We start from the raw sequence: 24755 nt of genomic DNA on the forward strand, positions 1-24755 counted from the left end.
TTTTAAGCATCTTGGGCTCAAAGCCAAAGGTGATGTGTGCTTTAGAATTCATAAAGCTCATTAATTTGGCTTAAGCTTATTATAACACCCCCTCGAACGCATTATTCCAACCTGTTAACAGATAAATTAATACCTTCATAATCTCACCATCAAAATATGTTATATATATGTTAATATATTTACGGTGGTTTTTGTTTCTAAATAATTTTTGTTTTCATTTCTAAACATAAGAAGTTTAGAGAAAGGAGAAGTTTGTTGTGTAACATTAGCATAATCCCATACATTTTACAGCCATAATATCGCTATTAACACTGCGTATGTTTGTTAGGAAGGATCTACTTTTAGCGTCTCAAAATTTATACAACATAACTCTGGCATAAGTGCGCTCGCTGTTTGAAAACCTTTGGAGTAGAAAATCCTTGCAATATAATTCGGTAGGAAATTTTGTTGTTTTTATTTTCTTATTTTCCTTTTTTTTTAATTTGGATCTGTAGTAAGACGACAACTTTTGTAAGATGACGACGACGATGACTACGATGACGATGAAGACGACAACGATGACAACAAGGACGAAGCGAACGAGGACGAAGATGTTCTTCTATGACAAAGTGTGTTGCAAAGACGAAAGTTAAATTGAAAAAGTTTCTTCACTTTCGTCTTAAAAGGATATCGATACAAGGAGTCTCGATATTTGTGTTCTTTTTTCCCATTGCACTCCCCCGAGAGTAGGTTGTTCGTTACAATTTCAAATTCAGCTGAGTATTTGAACGATTTGGTGTTTTTTCGACTTGGTTTTTATTTTTATTTGTATTTTATTCAAAACTGCAATCATAGGGTGCAATCATGCACACAAGAATAACAAATTGTTAAAAACGTTTGTAGAAAGATATTTGAATTGATGCGCTGGCGCTGCTGAAATCTGAAATCTGAATTACCGAAACGACCCTGAAGGAAGTTATTTTGTTTTTGTGTTTGATGTCCTGGCCGTTGTTGCTTCTGTTTCTTTTTTTATGAAATGAAATCAGTTTTCCATCTATTCAAATGAAGTTCATTGTTGGTTTTCTTTTTGTTGAGGAATATTCTTTTGAGATCTTTTAATTCAATGAAAAGAATTTTTGCAATAGATTCAGGTCATTTGGCTGACGAACTCTGTCCCTCCCACTTTTACCCTGCATATTCCTCTCTGACTCCAACTCTTCCTCCCTTGTTTTCATGTATTCATGAAAAACTTCTAATTTAGTTTTCTTTATAGTCGAGCCAGGGGAGAACAAAAATGAAATAATAAGAATGAAATCGTACGAAATCTTATCTTCATATTATCTCTTCCAAGGAGTGCATATCTGCAATGTTCCATAAAACTTTCCTGCAGAGGAACATCCGTCTGAAAAGTTCAGGAAAAGCAAAAACCAAAAAACAAAAAAAATCTCAAAAAATTGAAGAAAAAGAAAAATTAAAATATGAAAAACTTTCTCAAGGATGTGGAAGCATTTGTGTTGTCTGTTGCAGATTTTTTCGCAGGCAAGTTAGAACTTCTATTATTTAGTTTTTTGCTTTTGTTTGTGTACTTTTTGTTAAATGTTTTTCGTGATGTGCTCTTTTCGACTTTTGGACTTTTTCGAAAGAAAGCAAGAAGAAATATAATTCAGGAGGGTAAAAAGTTTCATACAAATTATGTTAGGTATGCTCTCGCTCTTGTATGTGCTGCACTGGGTGATGTCATAGCAGAAGGTGTTTCGGAATATGAATAAATTTTAAGACGAATTTTGGTCACGAAACAAGACTTTTGAAAACAAAAAAATTAATGACCCAACAGATTATGGAGGACAAATGCCAAAAGTGGTACAAATAAATCAAAGACTTATTTTTGGTCTAGAGGGAGGAAAAGTTTTTAAGTTTTGCTCTAAAGTCAGAATGCCTAATGTGAGAAGCAGTTTTCACAGATGGAAACTTTTTCCAAAGTTCATGGATCTTCAACTTCTGCCTAAAGAAATTCCTTCATATGACAAAATCTATTCAAATTTTTCACACATATCAATATATACCTTTTAAAATAAAATTCTTTTGAAAAGAAGGCTTCAATGGGAAGTACCTGAATTTCTGTGTAATTACTTTTGGCTCTAATGAAGTAACATATAACCAGAGACAGTTTTTCTTTGAATTTATAAGTTTCTGCTAACTTCTTGCTGTTGTAAATTCCTTTGTTTGTAAATTTCTTTGTAAATCGTTCAGCAAATTCACAATTTTCAGAACTGTTCATAATTTACTACAACAATTTCTTATAATTCTGCTACAGCTCGAAAATCGAATTCCTACTGAAAAAGTGTCCAATATTTTTACGTTCAACACAAGTTAAATAGTTTTGGGAATTTATTTGAATTTTGAGAGGAAAGAAAGCTGCAATATTTCGGTGCCTTATTCGCGGAATTACATAAATTGAAGTCGATACCCTTTCCCAGTTATAAATAAATTCGATTTTAATAGCTTACAATGGCCGGGAATGATCAATTTTAAAACACCCATCACGAAGCGACGATCGCCTTGAAGTTCCTCACAAGAGAAAAAAAAAGCTAATAGCCTTTTGGCTTGAATTCTTAGGCACTTAAGGTCCTGTTTTTAGATTATTTCCAATGCAAATAATCGCTTTGAAACGACTCCTTCAATGCTGAAGAAATCTATTTTTGCATTCGCCCTTCAATTCAAGTCTTTGAAGTTTTTTTGTTGAATTTCTTTACGCGGTTTTTGGATTAATAACGGTACTCCGTACACAATAAGAAAATCAAAAGATCCCTTAAATGACGTTTATTTGGAAAAAAACTAAAGACATTTTAGAACAAAAAGAAAATTATAACTCCGAAACTAAATCACAATTGCCAAAAGGTTGGTTAACCACATATCTACTCTTGGTTAGTAACATTTTTAATATGTCGAATTCGAATAGCCCTTCCTGCTGGACATAACGGGCGATTTTTAAGAGGTTTAGAACTTTTTACTGGCAACACTTTTTTAATTGGAATCTATTTTGTCAGCAAATTTATAGATTGACACTCCAACAACTCTAAGTCTCATGTTACGGATCTGCGCATTGCCTTGGAATTTAATGCCACTTGACTATTTTCTGTATTAATATGTAAAGTCACTGTCTACGCTAATAAGCCTTCAACGATTAACCACTTGCAGGACAACATTAGCCTAGTTATTGCCACATAATGTTCTAAAAGATCATAGAAAATTGCATCTCCAGATAAGCAGATCATGTGGCATAATGGTTAGTGCGTTGGACTTGGGTTCAATCCTTGCCTGTGCCACCTTAATTTAAAAAAAAATAATTTTCGCGGGTACAGCCTCTTGCGAGGAATTGACAAATCCTTCAATAGTAATTCTTGTCATGAAAAAGTGCTTTCTCAAATTAGCCGTTCGGACTCGGCCAAAAATGGTAGGTCCCTTCCATTCCTGACAACAGTACTCGCACACAGGAATGGTTGAGAGTTGTAAGTCACTAGGCCCTGGTTCTCAAACGGACTGTTGCGTCACCCAAATTTTTTTTTTATTTTAGATAAGACTACCTCCCAGCAGGCCTTGATAGAATCCATATTTCAAATGAAATGCCAGACAATTATTTTTCGAATAAAATAAATTTAATTTCAATTTAAATCGTCTTTGTATTATTTCGTTTAAAAGATTTAAACGTCTAAGAAAAAACAACATTTAGACCGAAAGATTATTGCTCCATTATAGTTGGGGAATTTTTATTTTGAACGAAAAACTCAAGATCAATTATTCGATTTTAACATAATTTTATATCATGGACTAAGTAAATCGTATTTGATATTTTCATTCACCACTATAAAGTTCACATGCAGTGCGATATCACTAAACAACATATGATTCGATTTACTTTGTTTAGCTAACTAGAACGGGACTCAACCAACCAACCACATTGCTTATTTACAAGCGATTGTTACGTCCCATCATCGCCTACAGCTTCCCCGGTGTGGTTTAGTATCTCAAAGACAGCCATGAAGGAACTTCTCGTCTTCGAAAGGAAAATCCTACGGAAATGCACTGGCTTCAACTACCTGAAGCAGAGACACTTCAGCAACAAAAGAGTCTACGACGAATCCAAACTTATTCCCTTAGACAAATATCTGTTCTAAACAGCCATGAAGATCACGGGAGGATTGAACAACCACTAAAACGACGTAATCAGTAGGATGAACTCCCAGTAACGCCACCCTGAACAGAGATATCTTTGTGCTATGGATATACTAAACGAGAAATTTAAACCCTCCATCGAAGAAGGAGATCTTCAATTTTACGCTGACACGGAGTTAGCTTACCACCGCGGCTAACAGCCCAACAAGCAGACAACCGGGTCTGAACACCCCGAGGATTTAATATTTTTTCATTGATTTTTTTATCTAACAACATTAATATTTTAGTTTATTCTTTAATTTCTAAGAACACTCAATGTATAGAGTTAGGCCCCCTAAGTGCCAAAAAAATATTTTATCAGTATCATTTAATATGTTATTATAAGTTTAATTTAAGACAACTGTAATATATGAAAAGTTCAGTAAAGATAAATGTCAAACAAAATTTATTCATCTTACTTAAATTTTGTAAGGATCCAAAGTGATTCCTGTGTGTCTGAAGTATTTAGGGGGACATCATTTTGTATAGCTCACCCCTTCCAAATACTTTTCAAACTAATTTCCACAAAGGATAATACATCGATGATAACTTGAAATAATATGTATCCTGATAAGAAGACTGTTACCATATTGATAGATAACTAGATTACCAATTTGACAACAAACCTCAACATTTATTCTAAAGACTCTTTTCCCTTTCCCATTGAAGCTCATTCTCGTATAGTAAGAAGTAACAACTGAAAATCACATCAAAAAGTCTAGAGTACTTTACCTACATACGTAATTTTACTTCTAACTCAGATTTTACCAATATCCATTTGGTATCGTTAATGTTTTGAACAAAATTCCTGATGGTGACCAGACAATTCTGATGCTCAGTAAAATCCTCTCAAAACCTCTAATAATTTGCAATACACCTTTTGTAGATTTTAAGTCCACTAGGACATTTAATTTTAAATTAAAATAAATGTCCATTCGGCATTTTCCCCAAAGCACTCAAGTGCACACCCCACATTAAAACCGACCCTTCCTTTGGACAAAACATCACTACCTTACCTACATAAGAGATGACTGCTCATATTGTGTAGGAATGTCCTTGCCAAACCAAATCCAAGGCAAGAGCAGAGAGTGCGTTGGACATTTACGATATTATGGAATTCCTTTTTGGTTCGTAGGTAGAAAAGGAAAGGAATATAAGGTTTGTCTGAGTGCTCTTAATCACACACCTTGGTCCTTGGTGTGATGCTGTCGTAAAATAACAGTTTAGGTTTACCGAATGGTGATGTTCGGTAAAGAGGTCTGGGTTTACCTTTTTAATGCAGCAGTCTCCCGACTCAGTGTATTCCGGGATTTCGGTTCAAAGATGAGAAAAGAAGATTTAGCCGAGCTTTTGTAGTATCTCTGCAATTGACGAGGGGTTAACTGAATGGACCACAAAAACTTCCTTCCTTCCTTTCCATAACATTGCCATCGCCATCACCATCGCCATTGCCATCACCATCACTTCAGAGACCAGAGACTAGAGGCTACTATTTGACACCAGAAACCAGATAGAACTAAGTGTGAGCCGAACGTGTGTATGACAAGAATACGGGTATCCTGCTGGTTTCAGTATAATTCCTCCCAAGGACCCTGCACTATGGAGCCGTTATATACCCTTTGTTGTTAAAGTTAACTCTCGAATATGGTTTTCGGATAAAACAACGCATATCCCAAAAGCGCAAACATATCCTCACTCTCACACGAGTCATATCTACGATGATGGTGGAGAAAAGAAGGCCTATATCCCCTAAACCATCACCTGCTACCTGGCGCCTGACGCTATAGTTTTAACGCAAAAGTATAATCTTTCGTCCTGATGCACACTGTAGTACCTACATTATGCCCTAGTTACAGTTCTATTGCTTGAGGTAGGAAATTAATTAAATTGACTAACGAATCGTAACACGTTGTGCTTGAGCTTCGGCCTGGTCGGTCAGTTGGCAGTCCTGGGCTTGGGCGCCATTCACAATGATTGCTCATTGCAGAGCTTCAGAGAGCAAAAGGTCGATACAGGGCTACGCAACGCACATAGCATATACACTTGTACACACTATACACAGGTTTGTGTTCTTTTGACCAATCTCAGTTAAAGGAAGGAGCGCGTGGTTTTTGTAGCGAATGAAATCTGATGATGGTGGTGCAGCGGCGGCGGCGGTGGTTTATTAGTCCATCAAAACTGCTTTACTGTAGTTATCGTGGGTTAAATTAACCATGATTTAAGCACTCGGTAAATAGGTTGTTTCTTTGACGTGTGAGTCGTTAGCGTGAGATTGCTAATTAAAAAACTACTCTCTCACATAGTCGATGGATGTTTTTATGATTCAGGTGAATAATCAAGTGAGGTACGTAAGGTAAAGGTATAATTATACGGGAAACTCAATTAAGTACAGATCTGAATGAAAATACAAAACTTGCTCTTCCCTAAAGTTCTCAGATGTTGTATGTGGTTTCTTATGCATATTTACACAACGTTCATAAGTTTAAAATTTATTTTTATTTATTTTTGCATTAAATATAGTTTTTCAAATTTCAAATTTATTCAAGTAGAAACATTTTTTTAAAGCTTACATTTAGTGTCTGAAACTTAGTTTTGATTTTTTTCACATGCAAATATTAAATCTATTAACAACATTTGGAATCAGTCATATTAGATTTTGAAAACATTCTGCTTAGTTTTTTGCATTGGACATGCTTTTGAATGATAGTGCCTCTAGAGTTAATGTGGAAGCTCTGCACTATTCTTTAAAGGGCGATGTTAAGGAAATCATATGACAGCGCATCACCTTGTCTAAACCCATCGAAAGGTTCGGATAAGTTGCTTCCAACCTTTATGGAGCAGTGTGAATTCTCCATGGTCATATTGCACAAAAAGAAGAATTTGGTAAGGATGCCAAAACTTGATGTTGTTATATGCGTCTCTAAAATCTGTGAAGATATGGTGGGTATCGATTTGATGTTCTTGGGTTTTTCCAGGATCTGCCGTAATATGAATATTTGATCAACTATGGACTTAATTTAACTTATATTGGGTTTTTGACGATGGGCATAAGTCGACTGCAATACTGACGGTCAATTCATCGGGCATACTTTCTTTCGACCATTTGAAGAGTTTGGCATTTAAGCCATCTGCTGCAGAGGTCTTGTGAGACTTCAGATTGGGAAGACGGAATTGTTGCCTGACAGCGGAGTTCCGTTTTTTGTCGCTGTTATACAGTCTACAGAAATGGTCCTTTGATATCCTCCGCATTGAACGCGGTTCCACTATGACGTTTCCACTTTTCCAGTTTTATTTACTTGTGAATTTCGTATCACTTGCTTATAAGACTTTCAAACATCATTTTTGCTTTCAAACCTCTCATCATCATCGACCGCACGCTTCTCATGCCCTCTCTTTTTCCTTCTAAGAAGTCAGCGTTCCTCTCGCCTTTTCTGCTCTTAGAACTCATGAGCAGCTCTCGTCTTTTTATGCAGCGCCACTTTGGGTGCCTGTTGTTTGGCTGTTTTTGCTTGCCAACGTTCCTCACCTTACCAGGGGTTTCTTGTTGGTGGCTGCTTGAAACTCAGCACGTCAGAGGCGGCGTCTCTGTCAATGTTGCCAGAGAACTTCAAAATAGGTTACTTGTGACCTGGTCGGAGAAGGATTTGGCAATCCCTTGTGATTGTAGCCGTTCAACGTTTTATCAACAATCCGATACACTGAACTCAAATATGCTACCTAGAAAATGTTTAAAACAAAAACTGATCGAAAATAGTTGAATGCATCCAAGAATAACGTTTTTGACACCTGAAAGAAATATTATATTAAAAATGAAGAGACAGTTTTCTTACAAAAGCTAAAAACTAGTAAATTTCCGACAGAAACAAAAACGAATATTAAAATCAAACTTTTGTTTATCTTACACAAAATGTTGTTTTTAATATTTTTTTAGAAATATTAATATCAGCCTCTTTTTTCTGCAAAAGTTGCTCCAACGATGGGGACAGCGCACCACTTCTAGAAATAAAGTTGCTCCTTTTTAATTTAAAGAAATATTGTTTATGTTTAGGTGATTCATTTTTGAAAACAAATAATAGCCGTAACTGCAGATCTTTGCATTTTTTGAAAAAAACGGACAAATTACAGCGTTTGAGCCGCACTAAACATTCAAACTAATGAATTATCACTGCTCAAAAAAGTTAAGATGCAATGTTTTTGAAAAATAGAATCAGCGTTTTACTTAATTTTGCAAAACCATTAAAATTTTGGAATAGTCTTTAAATTGCTACAAAAGTTATTGGTTCAGCTGAAATATTTAGACATCACTTTTTTCAAATAGATATATTATTAGCATTTATTATAAACTAGCAATCCGTTTTACAAATGAAAACCAATTGTGTGCTTAGATATTTGCAAGTGGTAGGAACTTTTTCATTTGATAGAAATTTTCATTATATGCAGCCAGCTTTCAGAATCTTCTCTTTGATAAAAACTCAACTTATTCAAGTGGAAAATAGGTATTTTCATAACGTTACACTACACCGTTTCACCGTTGCCAGTGTTCCGATGCAGCCGCCAAATATTGTACCTTTCAACAAGAGAAACAATTTCAAATTTCAACATCTGTTGAGTTCATTATGTTTAACTTCTCCACAAAAACTTGTATTACACAAAAACCCTTCACAAGCCGTTACCTTCCCAACGCCAGAACAGCAAAAGTCCTTAAACCAACTCAATTCAATGTATCCAGGAGTTCTGGAAGAGTTCTCTCTTAGCTTCTATGCCAAAGCTTGTATTACAATATTCTACGAACAATATAGTATATGAAAAATGTCGGAAAACTAAATGAAGTGAATATCATAAACCATATGACCCGGACCTCTTGGGACGTAGGGAAAACTTACCCCGCTCTCACTACCACTGCCGGTGCCGCCTCCATGCCGCATAACTAAAGCAACTTCAAATTTCAATTTCCCGTCGAAAAGTTTCTTATAACCAGCAGCAGCGTACCACACATAACGCCCGCCACTACACCACTACGCCACACATGTAAAACATTACAGGCATCCAGGCCCCCTTATTCTAGAAAAAAAACTAAACTTGTTTATACTTCTCCTTACCACATCACAGAAGTTTCTTTTAGCTTTATCCTAAAACGGTCCAAAGTATAGTACGACAAGGACTCTACTACGAACTATACGAGGAAGGAAGATACATCCCCTACAAATTTCAATTTTATTTCTTTTCATGCAGCGCGCCCAAACTTCCATATGTGACCAGAAGTATTATTGTTTGGCATTGGCATAGTTCGAGGACCGCGAGGGCAATGGGGCACTGGAGAAGGGAGGATCGAGTGAAAAAATCCTTTAAAAATGAAAATAGTTTTCCCAGATCCACACATTTCACTCGTATGTTGCTAAATTCATACCCAAACCCTTGTCCATTTTGGGTGCAACATCCAAGCCCATCAGCTCTAGGCTCGATTCAACCCCTTTATAGATCCTCAAACCCCCAACACCCAGACCCACCCTCGCTTATTTCACTCAATTTGTTTTTCTCCAACAGAAATATCGAGAATGGAATTACTTTTTTGTGAATTACGATGCAATTCTCCCAGCATCTGCTCTGAGATGGAGGACGACCGCGACGATGATGATGACGATGTGCCTTTCCGTGCCCTGCCTTGCTGTGCCGCACCAAAAGACGCCCCCATTTCGCCCATCTTACATAAATGTTACCATAAATATCATCATCCCATGACAAAAAAATAATCTTCGTCCATAAAATTTGGCAAAAAATATATAAGAGATTTGTTCGAAAGTTATTTATTTATGTATGAACCTATACCCAACCCATCAGGAACAAGAACAGGAACTGGGTGCGGTGGTTTCTCCTTTAAGCCAAGCATTGCAGCCACCCGCGTGCACCCAAATCCTGTAGAACCCAAAACCCAGACATAGTGCCCTGCGGCCACATGAAGAATTATTGCTTGGATGCATTCCAGAAAATTTAAATTATATTGCGGCGATATCACCGGAATATCCCTTAAGCGCGGAAGGGATTCTAGAAATTTTGAAAATCCCAAGGCTGCTTCACTTTAAAACGCTTATATTCGAATGTATGCATATAGACTGAAAGTTTGTATGGGTACCTAACAATTGAAACTATATGCAGCAGAATAACAGTGAGATAGAATTCTCTCGCGCAACATTACACATCCTGACGATAAGCGACAGTTAGAGCTATTTCAGATGATAAACACACACACTCACACACAAGTCACAATGACTTTGGAACGCTTTCGAGTTCTGCAATGAATGGGGGCTTTCTGTCTCTAGGAATTCTTATATGAAGAGGGCCTTAAAAGATTTATACTCTGTGCGTTCTGTTTAAATTGTGAAGAATGTAGGAGTTGATTTAATAAGAGTGTTTTAAGCGATTTTGTTCAAAGTGACGTTTAATGTTCATTTTGAGAAGCACTGAATCACATCAGAAATGGAAATGAAAGTGTTAAATGTTTTTTGAATGGGCTTTTAAGTTACAAGCTTACAAGTCAGCCCAGAAAAGCATTATAATGTAAACAGATTTTTTTAAAAAAAACGTTTTTCACTCTACTTAAAATGTAGGTTAAGTTTTCTACCATTGTTAAATTTTGACACTAGTGTGGTGAATAAATTTTTTAAAACTAAACCTCTGGTGAATAAGCCTGGAAATAGTCAATATTTTTACCTTCCCTTAACTAAATCAACTAATTTTCTATAATGAGAATTGTTTTGAAAAGATTTGTAACTTCGACTTTGAGCCAAATTGGCAGATTGTTACTTGAGCCAAATTTACAGATTGTAACTTATTCCAAGTCAAATTTTTAGCTTTGTGTATTTTGTATGAGAAATTAATTAATTTGGTAAAGAAAAAAAATTTTGTAATGAAAATACCCCAAATTTTAAGAGAATTTCAGCCAAAATATTGTTTAAAAGTATCCCAAATTACGTAATTGAATCTCACCTCAAACCAAACATTAAAAAATAAATGGTGTTCTGAAATTAAATATTTTTAACCATTTAATGAGTTTAAACATTGTTATAATTTTATCAAGGAAGAATTTTGATCAAATCAACTACAAATATCAAAATCAGTGTCACCAAAATTTCCAAATATTTAATAGAACTCAATAAAATATTGTTTGACGAACGACACTTAACATAAAGATCTCAAACATGGCTGTAGCTTTGATTTGGCTGTAAGTTGAATAAATATTTAAGGAATCAATTTACCATTGAAAATTCACCACGAATTAATCAGAAATTCATGGCAGTGTTCAAAAACTATGCAAATGAGAAAAATAGAATTTAAAAGTGCTCACCTTTCCTTTAATGGACAAGTTCATTCCAAAAATGTTTTAATAAGGACAACAGATTAAAAATATTGAACTGGGTTGGCTGAAAGTTTCTCTCTCTTTCTTAAGTGAAATGAGGATGATTTCACATCATTTTTGAAAAGAGGAATTGGCTTAAAAATTAATATAAGTGACTGATTACAATAGAAATATTCCACCAATCATTTGTATAGGTAAATGAAGTACCCGTAGCTTGATGGTTAGTGCGTTGGACTGTCATGCAAGGGGTCTTGGGTTCAGTCCCTGCCTATGCCACCTTAATTAAAAGAAAAAAAAAGTTTTCACGTGTACTGCCTCTTGCGAGGAATTGACAAATCCTCCAAGAGTAATTCTTGTCATGAAAAGTGCTTTCTCAAAATTAACCGTTCACATTCGGCATATAGACTGTAGGTCCCTTCCATCCCTGACAATATTTCTCGCACACAGGAATGGTTGAGAGTTGTAAGCCACTAGGCCCTGGTTCTTTATGGACTGTTGAGCCACCTAATTTATTTATATTTTAAGTAAATGAACCTAGGTATACTTTTTTCGAAATCATTTTTAGTGGACTCAATCTGTGGAACCTGTTAAATTAATTTACATAAATTCTTTTAGGGCCGGTGGTACAATGGTTATTGAAACTCTAAAAATTATTAGACCAAAGCTGAACAAAACTTATTTAATCGAAGTTAACTAAAAGTTTATAATGCTTGTGAAAAGAACAAACTTTTCGTAAGACGATATAAGGCGTTCCTTTTTTCAAATAACTATAATTTGTTTTCATGAAAGTGCTATTTGCGCTGTTTGCACTAACTCGTATTATCTTTTCGAAATACCTTAACTTTTAATAATAATCCAACTAAAACTCCATTTTGTTTATAAAATTTATCCGAAAACCAAATTCAATTGCTTTATTTATAAAGTGTGACTCCACCATAACAAACAGAATTTTTGGAACACATCCCTCATACATTTTTTTTAAGGTGAATTCTGAAAATTGATGTAGATTTTTATTAAATAATTAAATATACTCGTAGTTCGAGTTGTAAAATGTTAGCCAAATAAAAATTTTAGTATCAAAACCAAACGATATCACAACACAAATGAAAGTTTTCAATCTTCATATGCTTTGTCTTTGGTATCGAAGTGAAAGACATGTGTATGTTCACATGTTCACATTTTAAGTCCAGACATACTTTCTCTTCTATCCAGACGAATCACTGTCACATTTTGAAGAGTTCATCACGAGGCTTTTGGAACATCAATCTAAAAACTCCGGAAGAAAAAGTAATTGCAGAACCAAGCAGACGAGAGAAGAGATAGTCCTTAATCCAAAAACAACCTTATAACACCTCGCACGAACTGTAATCCAGTTTAAGGTTAAATTATTGCTCTTGGTTTCATTTTGAACTGAATTGTTAAAGTTTTCTAAAGCTAAAAGAAAAAAGGATACCTACGTTGCAGAAAAAAAGAAACAAAGCAAACTTTGAATGGACCTAAAGACACACGGGGCGGCGGTGGTAGTGAAGGCGCGGCACGGTGGGCGTTCGTTGGCAATGAATTGGGATAGAGCAAACATAAACGATGATAACCCTTTTTAGACGCTTCCATAGAATTACGTTCGTTGCATACATATGGGTAGTTGCCTCTTGGCCTTGTCTTGCTTAATGTTTAAACTTTCCCTCTAAACTACAACTATATATACAAAGAACTTTTCAATGAGTGAATGAATAAGGTGAGCATAAGTAGAGATATGCTTATGTATATGTAAAGTGTACGGTTAAACGAACCTACCGACAAAATGAATGTCGTTACAGCAAAGTGAATTTAAGGACAAACTTTTATATCCTTGAAACGACGATGACTTATCACCTGATTTTAGGGGACTTGGTTCAAGTTTGAGTTAGAGTTCGAATTGTAGCGAAGATGAAACTTTTTCGGTTGAATCCTTTAAAATTATTTAACGACTTTGTTGAATTTTCTCCATATACTCATCGTACACCTTTAAGTATAAAGGTGGGCGTTAGAGGTGGGATTTAGAAAAGGGAAATATAAATTTGTGAAGGAATATTCCCTATAACAGGTATGGTATAGGGACATTACCTTGTTATAGGAGATAATAGGTATGAGTATAAAGAGTCTTAAGAATATGTATCTCTTGCTCTCTATAAAGATGAGTGTAATTCATTGTGGATTAAAATATTTTGAGAAATTTATCATAAAGGTAATATGGATAAGTTAAATCATAAAGGGTTCAAGAAGTTTTGGCGCATATATAAAAGAGAAGATATCAATCCTTCAAGAAATATAATTAATGTTTATTAATATAAAAGCTACAAGTTTATATAAGTTTTAGTTGAATCTTAAAATTTAAACAAAGAGGTGGAAATACTTAAATATACCTGGGTTAAGATATAGTTATACCTACTTTAAGATAAATCCTAGAATATTTGGAAACATCATGGATTTACACAGTTAAGAGGAATTTGTATTTACACTAATGCCAGAATATGTTTCAACTTTGCGAAATGTAATTCCTTCATAAACATTGTGAACATTTTTAATATACCAGACTTTTGGTATTGCTAATTAACAATTCTGTAATGTGTTAGTTTTAGAACATTTATTGAACTTATTTAGGAATGTAAACGTAAATGGAACTTTCGTAATACTTGAAAATGATTTTAATGTTTTGAATTGCATGTCACAATCTTCTTTGAATCTACCTTGACAGATTTTTTAAATATTTTAGAAAGTCTTCTAAACCTTCCTAATTTCAATTGATATCCCAAATTGTTCTTAAAATCCATGAAACAATTTTTCTCTTCTTACTTTTGCTGTAAGAGCTTTTGTAACCTATTTATGAAAACTAATTTTTACCGACCTGCACAATAATAAGATATTCACTGTGGAGTACAAAAATTGGGTAGGGATAAAGTTTTATATTATTCTTTCAAAAAGTAAAGATTCTTTTGGAAGACAAATTATTCAAAATTTTTGTTTCGTTAAGTTCTAAACTTTTCTGTGTAGTGCATTTTTTGAAAAATGCCGTATTAACGACTTCTGTACGTTGATTCGTTTTTTATGTTATATCAGTTCAAATTTCTGAAATGGGGTAAGAAGACATGGAGGTATCGAAAATATTGGGCAAAGTTTTTCTCTGTTGACAGCTTTTTTACAATTGGGAAAATTTTAAGAATTGGACGATTCTTCTTTCAAAATTTAAATGATACTTAATTAATTTTAAAGGCTATCAAGAGGTTATTACCGAACAAAACTGAAAGGTGTTATAGAGAAATTTCAGATTATGAATTAGTAAACAAAACCACTTTTGGAAATAAAGTTGTGAATAAATTTCGTAATCAATTGATGATTAAGTCCACTGTTTGACAAGTTGCGTCGTAGTCCTCGTCTTGAACCAAATGTTTAGCTGATATACTTTTGGAAACCTTGAATCACAAAACGACGCTTGACATTAACCAAACAGATGATGATGTCAAAGCTGTCAGTTTTAATAGATTAAACTATAATTTTGTATCGGTTAAGGTTTGTCTCCGATTCGTATACGGACATTTTAGTTATTGAAGGTGTATTTTAACCAATAAGAAGCTTTATCACTAAATACCGTGAAATGATTAAGAGTTATTTTTTGAACAGAAATGTCAAAATATTTTGACTTTCTCCTCACCTTGTGGCACCATAGAATCATTCCATGCAGCTTAAAAGCACCTTTTCTGAATCTGTCTACTGAATAAATTTTCCGAATAAAGAGAATTTTAAGGAAACCAACAAATGTTGACCAATCCTTAAATTTCATTAAACCTTTGCTATGTTTTAAAAAGCTATGCATGTTCATTTTATGAATGCTAAAGCTTGTACAGAAATTTACATTAACTTGAATTTATTTTTGAATGAAAATTCTGGTAATTTTGACATAAAAGGGGTGAAATGCTTTTGTAATCTTCCTGTGTCCAAAAATATTTACATTCATTTATTTTAATACAATCTATTTTTAACGCACCGTAACGCTTTGAATTTCAATCAGCCTTCACGTCGAGAATAATTTCCTCTAACAAAATGGAAAAAAAACAACACACAAAACCACAAAACTTTGACAATATTCTGTTTTAGAATGTATTATAAAACCTCGTCACATATGTTTGTAATTAACTCCTTTTGGAAAATCAGTAACAAACCATGTTGGTGTTGCATTTGCCACAAATCGTATTAGCTGTCTTTTTCTTGAGCATCAGCTTCAGCTGACAAAAACGTGTTCGCACTGTCAATTGAAATGGATTCCAAACCAAAACGTGTGATTCTCATCATAAACAAACATACCTAGACCATATCTGACACTGATGACAACCTCTATACTTCCTTTGCTTTCCTATACCCCTTTTTATTTCACAAACTAGAAACATGATAGAACCCACTGAAGCTTCCCTCAACTTTCCTGATGCCATCAACCATACACTCAACTTAGCATCATTCTTTTGCTATTCCATGCAATCACGTCGTTATATATAGTTATACCTACTTTAAGATAAATCCTAGAATATTTGGAAACATCATGGATTTACACAGTTAAGAGGAATTTGTATTTACACTAATGCCAGAATATGTTTCAACTTTGCGAAATGTAATTCCTTCATAAACATTGTGAACATTTTTAATATACCAGACTTTTGGTATTGCTAATTAACAATTCTGTAATGTGTTAGTTTTAGAACATTTATTGAACTTATTTAGGAATGTAAACGTAAATGGAACTTTCGTAATACTTGAAAATGATTTTAATGTTTTGAATTGCATGTCACAATCTTCTTTGAATCTACCTTGACAGATTTTTTAAATATTTTAGAAAGTCTTCTAAACCTTCCTAATTTCAATTGATATCCCAAATTGTTCTTAAAATCCATGAAACAATTTTTCTCTTCTTACTTTTGCTGTAAGAGCTTTTGTAACCTATTTATGAAAACTAATTTTTACCGACCTGCACAATAATAAGATATTCACTGTGGAGTACAAAAATTGGGTAGGGATAAAGTTTTATATTATTCTTTCAAAAAGTAAAGATTCTTTTGGAAGACAAATTATTCAAAATTTTTGTTTCGTTAAGTTCTAAACTTTTCTGTGTAGTGCATTTTTTGAAAAATGCCGTATTAACGACTTCTGTACGTTGATTCGTTTTTTATGTTATATCAGTTCAAATTTCTGAAATGGGGTAAGAAGACATGGAGGTATCGAAAATATTGGGCAAAGTTTTTCTCTGTTGACAGCTTTTTTACAATTGGGAAAATTTTAAGAATTGGACGATTCTTCTTTCAAAATTTAAATGATACTTAATTAATTTTAAAGGCTATCAAGAGGTTATTACCGAACAAAACTGAAAGGTGTTATAGAGAAATTTCAGATTATGAATTAGTAAACAAAACCACTTTTGGAAATAAAGTTGTGAATAAATTTCGTAATCAATTGATGATTAAGTCCACTGTTTGACAAGTTGCGTCGTAGTCCTCGTCTTGAACCAAATGTTTAGCTGATATACTTTTGGAAACCTTGAATCACAAAACGACGCTTGACATTAACCAAACAGATGATGATGTCAAAGCTGTCAGTTTTAATAGATTAAACTATAATTTTGTATCGGTTAAGGTTTGTCTCCGATTCGTATACGGACATTTTAGTTATTGAAGGTGTATTTTAACCAATAAGAAGCTTTATCACTAAATACCGTGAAATGATTAAGAGTTATTTTTTGAACAGAAATGTCAAAATATTTTGACTTTCTCCTCACCTTGTGGCACCATAGAATCATTCCATGCAGCTTAAAAGCACCTTTTCTGAATCTGTCTACTGAATAAATTTTCCGAATAAAGAGAATTTTAAGGAAACCAACAAATGTTGACCAATCCTTAAATTTCATTAAACCTTTGCTATGTTTTAAAAAGCTATGCATGTTCATTTTATGAATGCTAAAGCTTGTACAGAAATTTACATTAACTTGAATTTATTTTTGAATGAAAATTCTGGTAATTTTGACATAAAAGGGGTGAAATGCTTTTGTAATCTTCCTGTGTCCAAAAATATTTACATTCATTTATTTTAATACAATCTATTTTTAACGCACCGTAACGCTTTGAATTTCAATCAGCCTTCACGTCGAGAATAATTTCCTCTAACAAAATGGAAAAAAAACAACACACAAAACCACAAAACTTTGACAATATTCTGTTTTAGAATGTATTATAAAACCTCGTCACATATGTTTGTAATTAACTCCTTTTGGAAAATCAGTAACAAACCATGTTGGTGTTGCATTTGCCACAAATCGTATTAGCTGTCTTTTTCTTGAGCATCAGCTTCAGCTGACAAAAACGTGTTCGCACTGTCAATTGAAATGGATTCCAAACCAAAACGTGTGATTCTCATCATAAACAAACATACCTAGACCATATCTGACACTGATGACAACCTCTATACTTCCTTTGCTTTCCTATACCCCTTTTTATTTCACAAACTAGAAACATGATAGAACCCACTGAAGCTTCCCTCAACTTTCCTGATGCCATCAACCATACACTCAACTTAGCATCATTCTTTTGCTATTCCATGCAATCACGTCGTGTCATCGTGTCAGTGGCGCTATCTACCGTCGACGCCGCCGCCGCCACTACCGCCGTTGCGTTTGTTGTTCGCTATTTTTGAACAAACGCAAGGGAAAATTACAATTTAATTATAAATTGAAATCCCGTTGACGTTCAGTTTTACCTACCGCGTTATTTTGGTATTCTCTGGAACTGAATTTTGACACAACTCATCTACTATTCCAGAAACATATGAAGTAAAACCTGCAAAAACATCCAAACCCAGACCCAGACTCAGGTTATACCCTGCACAATGAATAAGTGCGGGAGTTTTTATTTTGATAAAAAAGGCTCCACATTTAGATTAGTAAAGAAGCATCAGGAGCAGTTGGGGTGAATAGATACAGGGTGGATCAAAAGTGAAAAGAAAGTTTATATCGTGTAAAGACAAAGGTGGAAGTAAAGAGTTTTGAAGATTTAAGTTTTTTAAAAATTGTATTTAAATGTCAAAAATGCATTGACATCTAAATACGTTTCTTTTTAATTCTTAAAGCTCAAAAAATTTTAAAACAAGCTTTGGTGTTAAACTAATTTGAAGAAACTCAAAATTATGTAAAGTTTTTGAACTAAGTTTGAAAGTTTGTTCTCCTTCAGATGTGGAATAGTGGTAGATTCTTGGAGAAAAATTATGCCTTTGCTATTTCTTGAAAACAAGCTCTATAAAAACACGTTTAAGTTTGGACAGTGCAAGGCCTTTAGATTGCCTTCCGTTGCATGAAGGAAAGTTTTCAGGGAAATTTGAAATTTTAAGTGCTGTAGTTCAAGGCCGTGTACTATTACCAATAGTGTTCCTGTTAGTGATAAAAGACAAACAGCACGCAGCAACTTTCTCGGTTGGTAATGGCGGAGTTAAATGGACTCTGGAATATCACCGCAAACACCTGAACTATCCAAATAATGCAAGCTTAATGTAGGTACATCAAATGACAGCAAGTGTGCAGCTAGAACAAAAAATCAGGGGGCTAAAGATCGTCTTACCAAAAACTGAAAGGACGATTCTTGGAACTTTCTAATAAATCAAGTCTGGACAACCGGTAGAGCAGAAGATTACCAATATTTTGGCAATCCACGGGTGGTGAAACGGAACTAAATATAAATACCTGTACCAGAAAACCAAAAGCCTCGTTCGGAATGCTGTCAGAATTGGGAGAAAAACTCCTTTAGCTTAAAGACCAAGCTTCAAAGCTAACTGTATAGGAGAACAAGTTAAAAATTCATAGAACCTATTATTTCAAGACAAAAGTTCCATACGTGATTGGCCATACTTTTTGAAAAATCGAGGAGTATACTGTGAAACTTGCTCACACAGGAGGGCAGATAAGTTTGATCGGACAAAGAATTTGACAAAGAAGGCTCGAATGTGGAAGAGTTGGCGAGAGCTAAGGATATATCTCCAGAAGTCGTAGACAATGGTGCGTATAAGTCCAGTGAACTTAGTAATTGAGTAAGTGCTATGTCTTTGAGCTCAAGGAATATAAACTAAAGCTCTTTGTCAGCAATTTATTAGTTGTCTTATAAGCTCGTGAAAAAGTAAATATAAAAAAAGAAGAGTTGTGACTTTTTTTTTTAATTAGGAATAAACATTTTACCCACCCTGTAAAAAAGGCATGTTAAAGGTTAGAAGGGTGCTCCATAAATTGACATTGAAAACTTGGAGAAGATGCTAATAACATTCCAAATGGTGTTTCCTTTTTCTGAATAAATATGAGTTCTGTTTCTGTCTTTTCGCATGTTCTGTGTTTGCCTTTGCCTTAACCTAAGCCTTAAGGTAGATAGGCATATGTTTTTTTGTATAATGTTATATGTAAAAATTATGTCAAAACCATTTTGAGGTAATTATGATGATGAGGTGTATGAATGGAGGTATTATATGTATGTTACGAAGGAAGCTCGTTTAAGAAAATGTATAATTTCCACATGTTTCACTTTGTATTTAATGCTGTTGTATAATTGTTTTTATTTAATACATTTTATACCTTACCTTCCCATACTTATACCTTTCTCCACCTGGGATTATTTCAAAAGAAGTGGTGTAACTTAAGGTTTAAGATACAATAATCGTAAAAGAAAAAGTCTCATAAGATTGAGGTATCTGCATTTACATTCTATATTTTTGTCAGAATTTAGATAAACAGAACATAAAAAGACCGAAAATGTGAAGACGCCAACGACACTCAGAGACTTCTTTTTTTGTTTTGGCCTACGCAAATTTGTTTGCCTCCAGCAGCAGCAGAATGTCGAAGTGAGGGAGGTGTAGGAAATTTTATTCAAAAATATAATTATTTTAAGCAGGGAAAGAGAATGTCTTGAGTATGGGCGGTTTTTAGAATTAGTATTCTCAATTGTATTAGCTTGTTGGTTTGAAGCTTATCTGCTGAAACATAATATCTTTTATCCATCAAAAGAAATTGAAATAGAAATTGGTACGTAGATTGTAATGTACATCCCACACTCAACTTTTAAACTTATTCGGGTGATAACCTGGGAATTTAAATGAGACCTTATACAAATGTTAAAAATACGAGTAGATACGGGAAGTTCTAATTCATCGCAGACATGGAAATATGTTGCCATCAGTTTATTGATGTTCTTGAGAAAATATGGGATTAACTTATTCTTACAAAGGTAGGTATACGAAAGTGTTATCACCAACTTATTTTGGAAATGGATAGATAACTTTGTGGAAGGAATAAATTGGTCCAACTTACATATTTCATTAAGGTGGCGCTACAGTCCTGTGTGAACTAGGGCCTCCCCCAACAAACTTTTATATCCAGCTCGGTCCCTAGCTAGATGTCTCCAGTTTTGCGCTCCAAGTTCGGCTAGGTCACTTTCCACTTGTGCGCGCCACCTAATCCGCAGTCTTCCTCTACTGCGCTGCCCTGTGGGTGTGGATTCGAAGACTTTTCGGGCCCGAGCATTGGTTTCCATGCGCTCTACTTGACCCAGCTATCTTAGTCGTTGGACTTTTACTCTTCTGGCTAAGTCTACGTCGCTGTAAAGCCTCATTGACATCACCTGAGTTCCGATTATGTAAATTTCATCAGCATATGGTAGTAATTGGACAGACTTTTGAAAGATAGTGCATCTAGTGTTGACGTGTGAGCTCTGCACTATTCTTTCAAGCACGATGGAGCAGCGTGAATTCTCCATGGTCATTCTGCACTTGTGTTTTTTCCAGGATCTGCCGTAGTGTGAATATTTGATCAACTGAGGACTTTCCTGGTCTAAAACCACACTGATAAGGACTTACCAGGTTGTTGATGATGGGCTTTAGACGTTAAAACAGAGAAGATTTTATATGCGATGTTAAGTAGACTGATTCCTCTATAGTTGGTGCAGTTTAGAGGGTCACCTTTTTTCAGGATCGGGAAAACAATACTGAGGTTCCATTCATCGAGCATGCTTTCTTCCGACCATATCTTACAGATAAGTCCGTGCATGCTTCTAACGAACTTATCTCCAGCTGAGTTAAGAGACTTCAGCTAAGATATGGCAATCTTTACTTCTTCTAAGTCGGGAGGACGGGATTGTTGGCTTTCGTCGTCTATGTTGAATGGATCATCCTGCCTGACAGTGGAATTCGGTTCCTTGTCAACGTTATACACCATCTTCGACTGCACGCTTCTCATGCCCTCTCTTTTTCCTTCTGAGAAGTCGGCGTTCCTCTCACCTCTTCTGCTTATAGAGCTGATGAGCAGCTCTCGTCCTTTTATGCAGCGCCAATTTGCGTGCCTGTTGTTTGTCTACATTTGCTTGCCGACATTCCTCATCAAACCAGGGGTTCCTTGTTGGTGGCTGTTTGAAACAGAAACAGAACATCGTGCAGGCGGTATCTCCCGATTATGCCACCAAAGATGTCTTCCTAGCTTGTCATTAAAATATGTCTTTGGTGTCTTCATCTTTCTCCTCTGTTGGGGCATGCGCGCATATTAGGCTTTTGTTTGCGAATTTAGCTTGCGTTTGCCCCTTCCATTCCATCGTGCTTCTTGGATGGCGGAAATATCTGCCTGGCAGCAGTATAGGGCTTCCACTAATTTGTTCGGCTGCACGTGGTCTGTTAAGGGACCTAACATTCTACGTACAGATCCGAAGCTCGTTGTCCTTATTTCGTTTCCGTGGGTTGTCAACAGTGAATCCATCCGTATCCGCGGCTTGTTGGTGCTTCGCAACTAAAGGTGTTTTTTACGTAGCCGGGAAGTTTTCCCGACTACGGCACAACCCCCAACCTGGAATGCCAGATCCTAAGTATAACTCCAAAGACGGGGAGCCGGATAAACCGCTTTTTAAAGGCCTGGTGTTCAGGTAAGGTGTTCACTAAGTAGTTCAACCTTACTGGAACTTTAGACGGCACCGTTGATATCATCTCGAGAATTCGTCCGCTGCCGACTGGATAAGGAGAGGTGCCTTGGTGGAAACACCTCTTCCCCCCTCTCTCGTTTGCTGCCCCCAACAACCTTCTAGATATTACCAATTTTAAAATTAAAATAGTGACAGTTTTTGTTTTTTCAGAGAAAAGTGTCTTCCAGCAAAATTTAAAAATTGTAAGAAAAAAGTTGCCTGTAAACATCTAAATAGGTCCTGCGAGCGGTCGCTATTTAGACTTCTTCTGTTCGAAGAATATTAAAGATGGGGCCTTGGTAATTTTACAGTATATTTTTGAAAATATTCACTGTCCAAAATGGAAACAAATAATTTTTAAAAAATTTTACACTATGACCCCTTACGATTGTAAAAGTTTGATATACATCTAATCAATTTTGGAAATAACCCACTTTTAAAAGAAACCCAAGCTTTAAATTTTGAAGTTTTGTTAAAACAAGTCTCAGACTTTGTAGAGCTTACGCCACAATCATAATTTTAAGTCAATCGTGAAAAACTGTCTGAATTATGAACTCTGCCTTGCGATCTTAAATGCAATTTTGAGATAAACGTGTTTAAAGTTGAGAGTCGTCAAAAATATTTTTCTGGAATTTGTAGAAGTACTTTAAGGTCTTAGCCTGTCGTAGTCATTCGCGACAACATTTTTGAGGTCCTAGGAGACCATTCAAAATTAAAACAAAAATCCATTATTTTTCGAAACTTCTAAGGTGTTCTAAGCCCTATAATCTGTTTTGCTCACACCAAAATTCGTATTGCCATGAAATACTGAAGTTTAAGGTTATCGTGAATTTTTATTCTTCTAAGTATTAGGTACGGTATGATGTTAATAAGATATTTTGGTGCGAATTGCAATACGCAAGCTCCAAGCTTCCAAATTTCATCGGAGGAAACAATTCCGTGAACAAATGTATTAATAATAACTTTCGTTGTCTCTACAACGGCTATAAAACAATATTTCTGCAATCAAACTCAATTTTTTGATTTTATCATAAAAGTTCGTAACATAAACTTTTCAAACGAATATTTAAATGTCAACTTCCTCGAAGTCAAACTCGGTTAAAAATTATGAAATTACCCTTCCATAACTCCATTTGTTATGACTTTAACATTATTGTATTGTACCTACGTTCCTAAATATTATGGTGATCTAACACGTTAACCTTCAGCCCACGCCCAGACAACATAGACCGACATTCTTTTACGAAAACCCCACCACAATATCCTCTTTTGTTTATTCTAGTACCGAGCGACGAGTAAACCTAACTTAATCTATGTCTGTGTATCTTCATTCGGAATATAGAACCTAAACGCCCATTAGGTGTAACGTGAATATAAGTTCAAAATTTATTGAGAGAAATGTTTGTCGATATTAAAATTTATGGTTTCTGTGGGTTCCAAAGTGAATTTGAATTTGAATTTTACTACCACACCGCAGGGAGTCCTTTTTCATATCCCATATACATATGTATGAGAAACCATTCATATGGATGTATGTATGTCTATAAGAAATAAACGGATTAAGGATAAAGGTAAATATAGGTGATTTAGATTTGGAATTCTATGTTTCGAATAGAAACTAGGAGCTATGTGACTTTTGATATGTGATGTATAAGTAAGCTGAATGGCAAACGATGATTCTTTATATTTTTTGTTGTTGCTTTGTTTTGACTCGAGTCGGAATATTGGAAAAAGATGGGATTTTAGGATATTTCTTTAGGGATGGGGTGCAAAATGGAAAACGATCAACTCTACTCCACACTCCAAAAAAATTCAAGTAATTTATGCAGAGTAATATGTATTGTTGAAAATGTCAAAAGTTAACATCGAAACATTGAATTTACTTTACCATACCTAATATTTCTTCAAGATACTCCACCGCACCGTACCGGTACCGGTACCGTCTACACCACACACATTCAATCAAAATTGTGTCTGTATTTTAAAAGTATGAATGTTTTACCAAGGTAGGCGCAAAGGTAGAACTTATATGCGAAATAGTGCTCGATGATGATGGGAATGGCGATGGTTTAGGGTATGGGAAAAGGATTTCTTGTAATCATTCATTTTTGATTAATGTCATACAAAAGTATTTTATGTTAAAAGGATTGGCAAACTGCCTTAAAGGACTTTTCATACGTAGAACGAACAAATCGACCCTGTTATAGTTTTAAGAGTGAGGT

Source organism: Eupeodes corollae, chromosome 3 (genome assembly GCF_945859685.1).
Source record: "Eupeodes corollae chromosome 3, idEupCoro1.1, whole genome shotgun sequence".
NCBI lineage: Eukaryota > Metazoa > Arthropoda > Insecta > Diptera > Syrphidae > Eupeodes > Eupeodes corollae.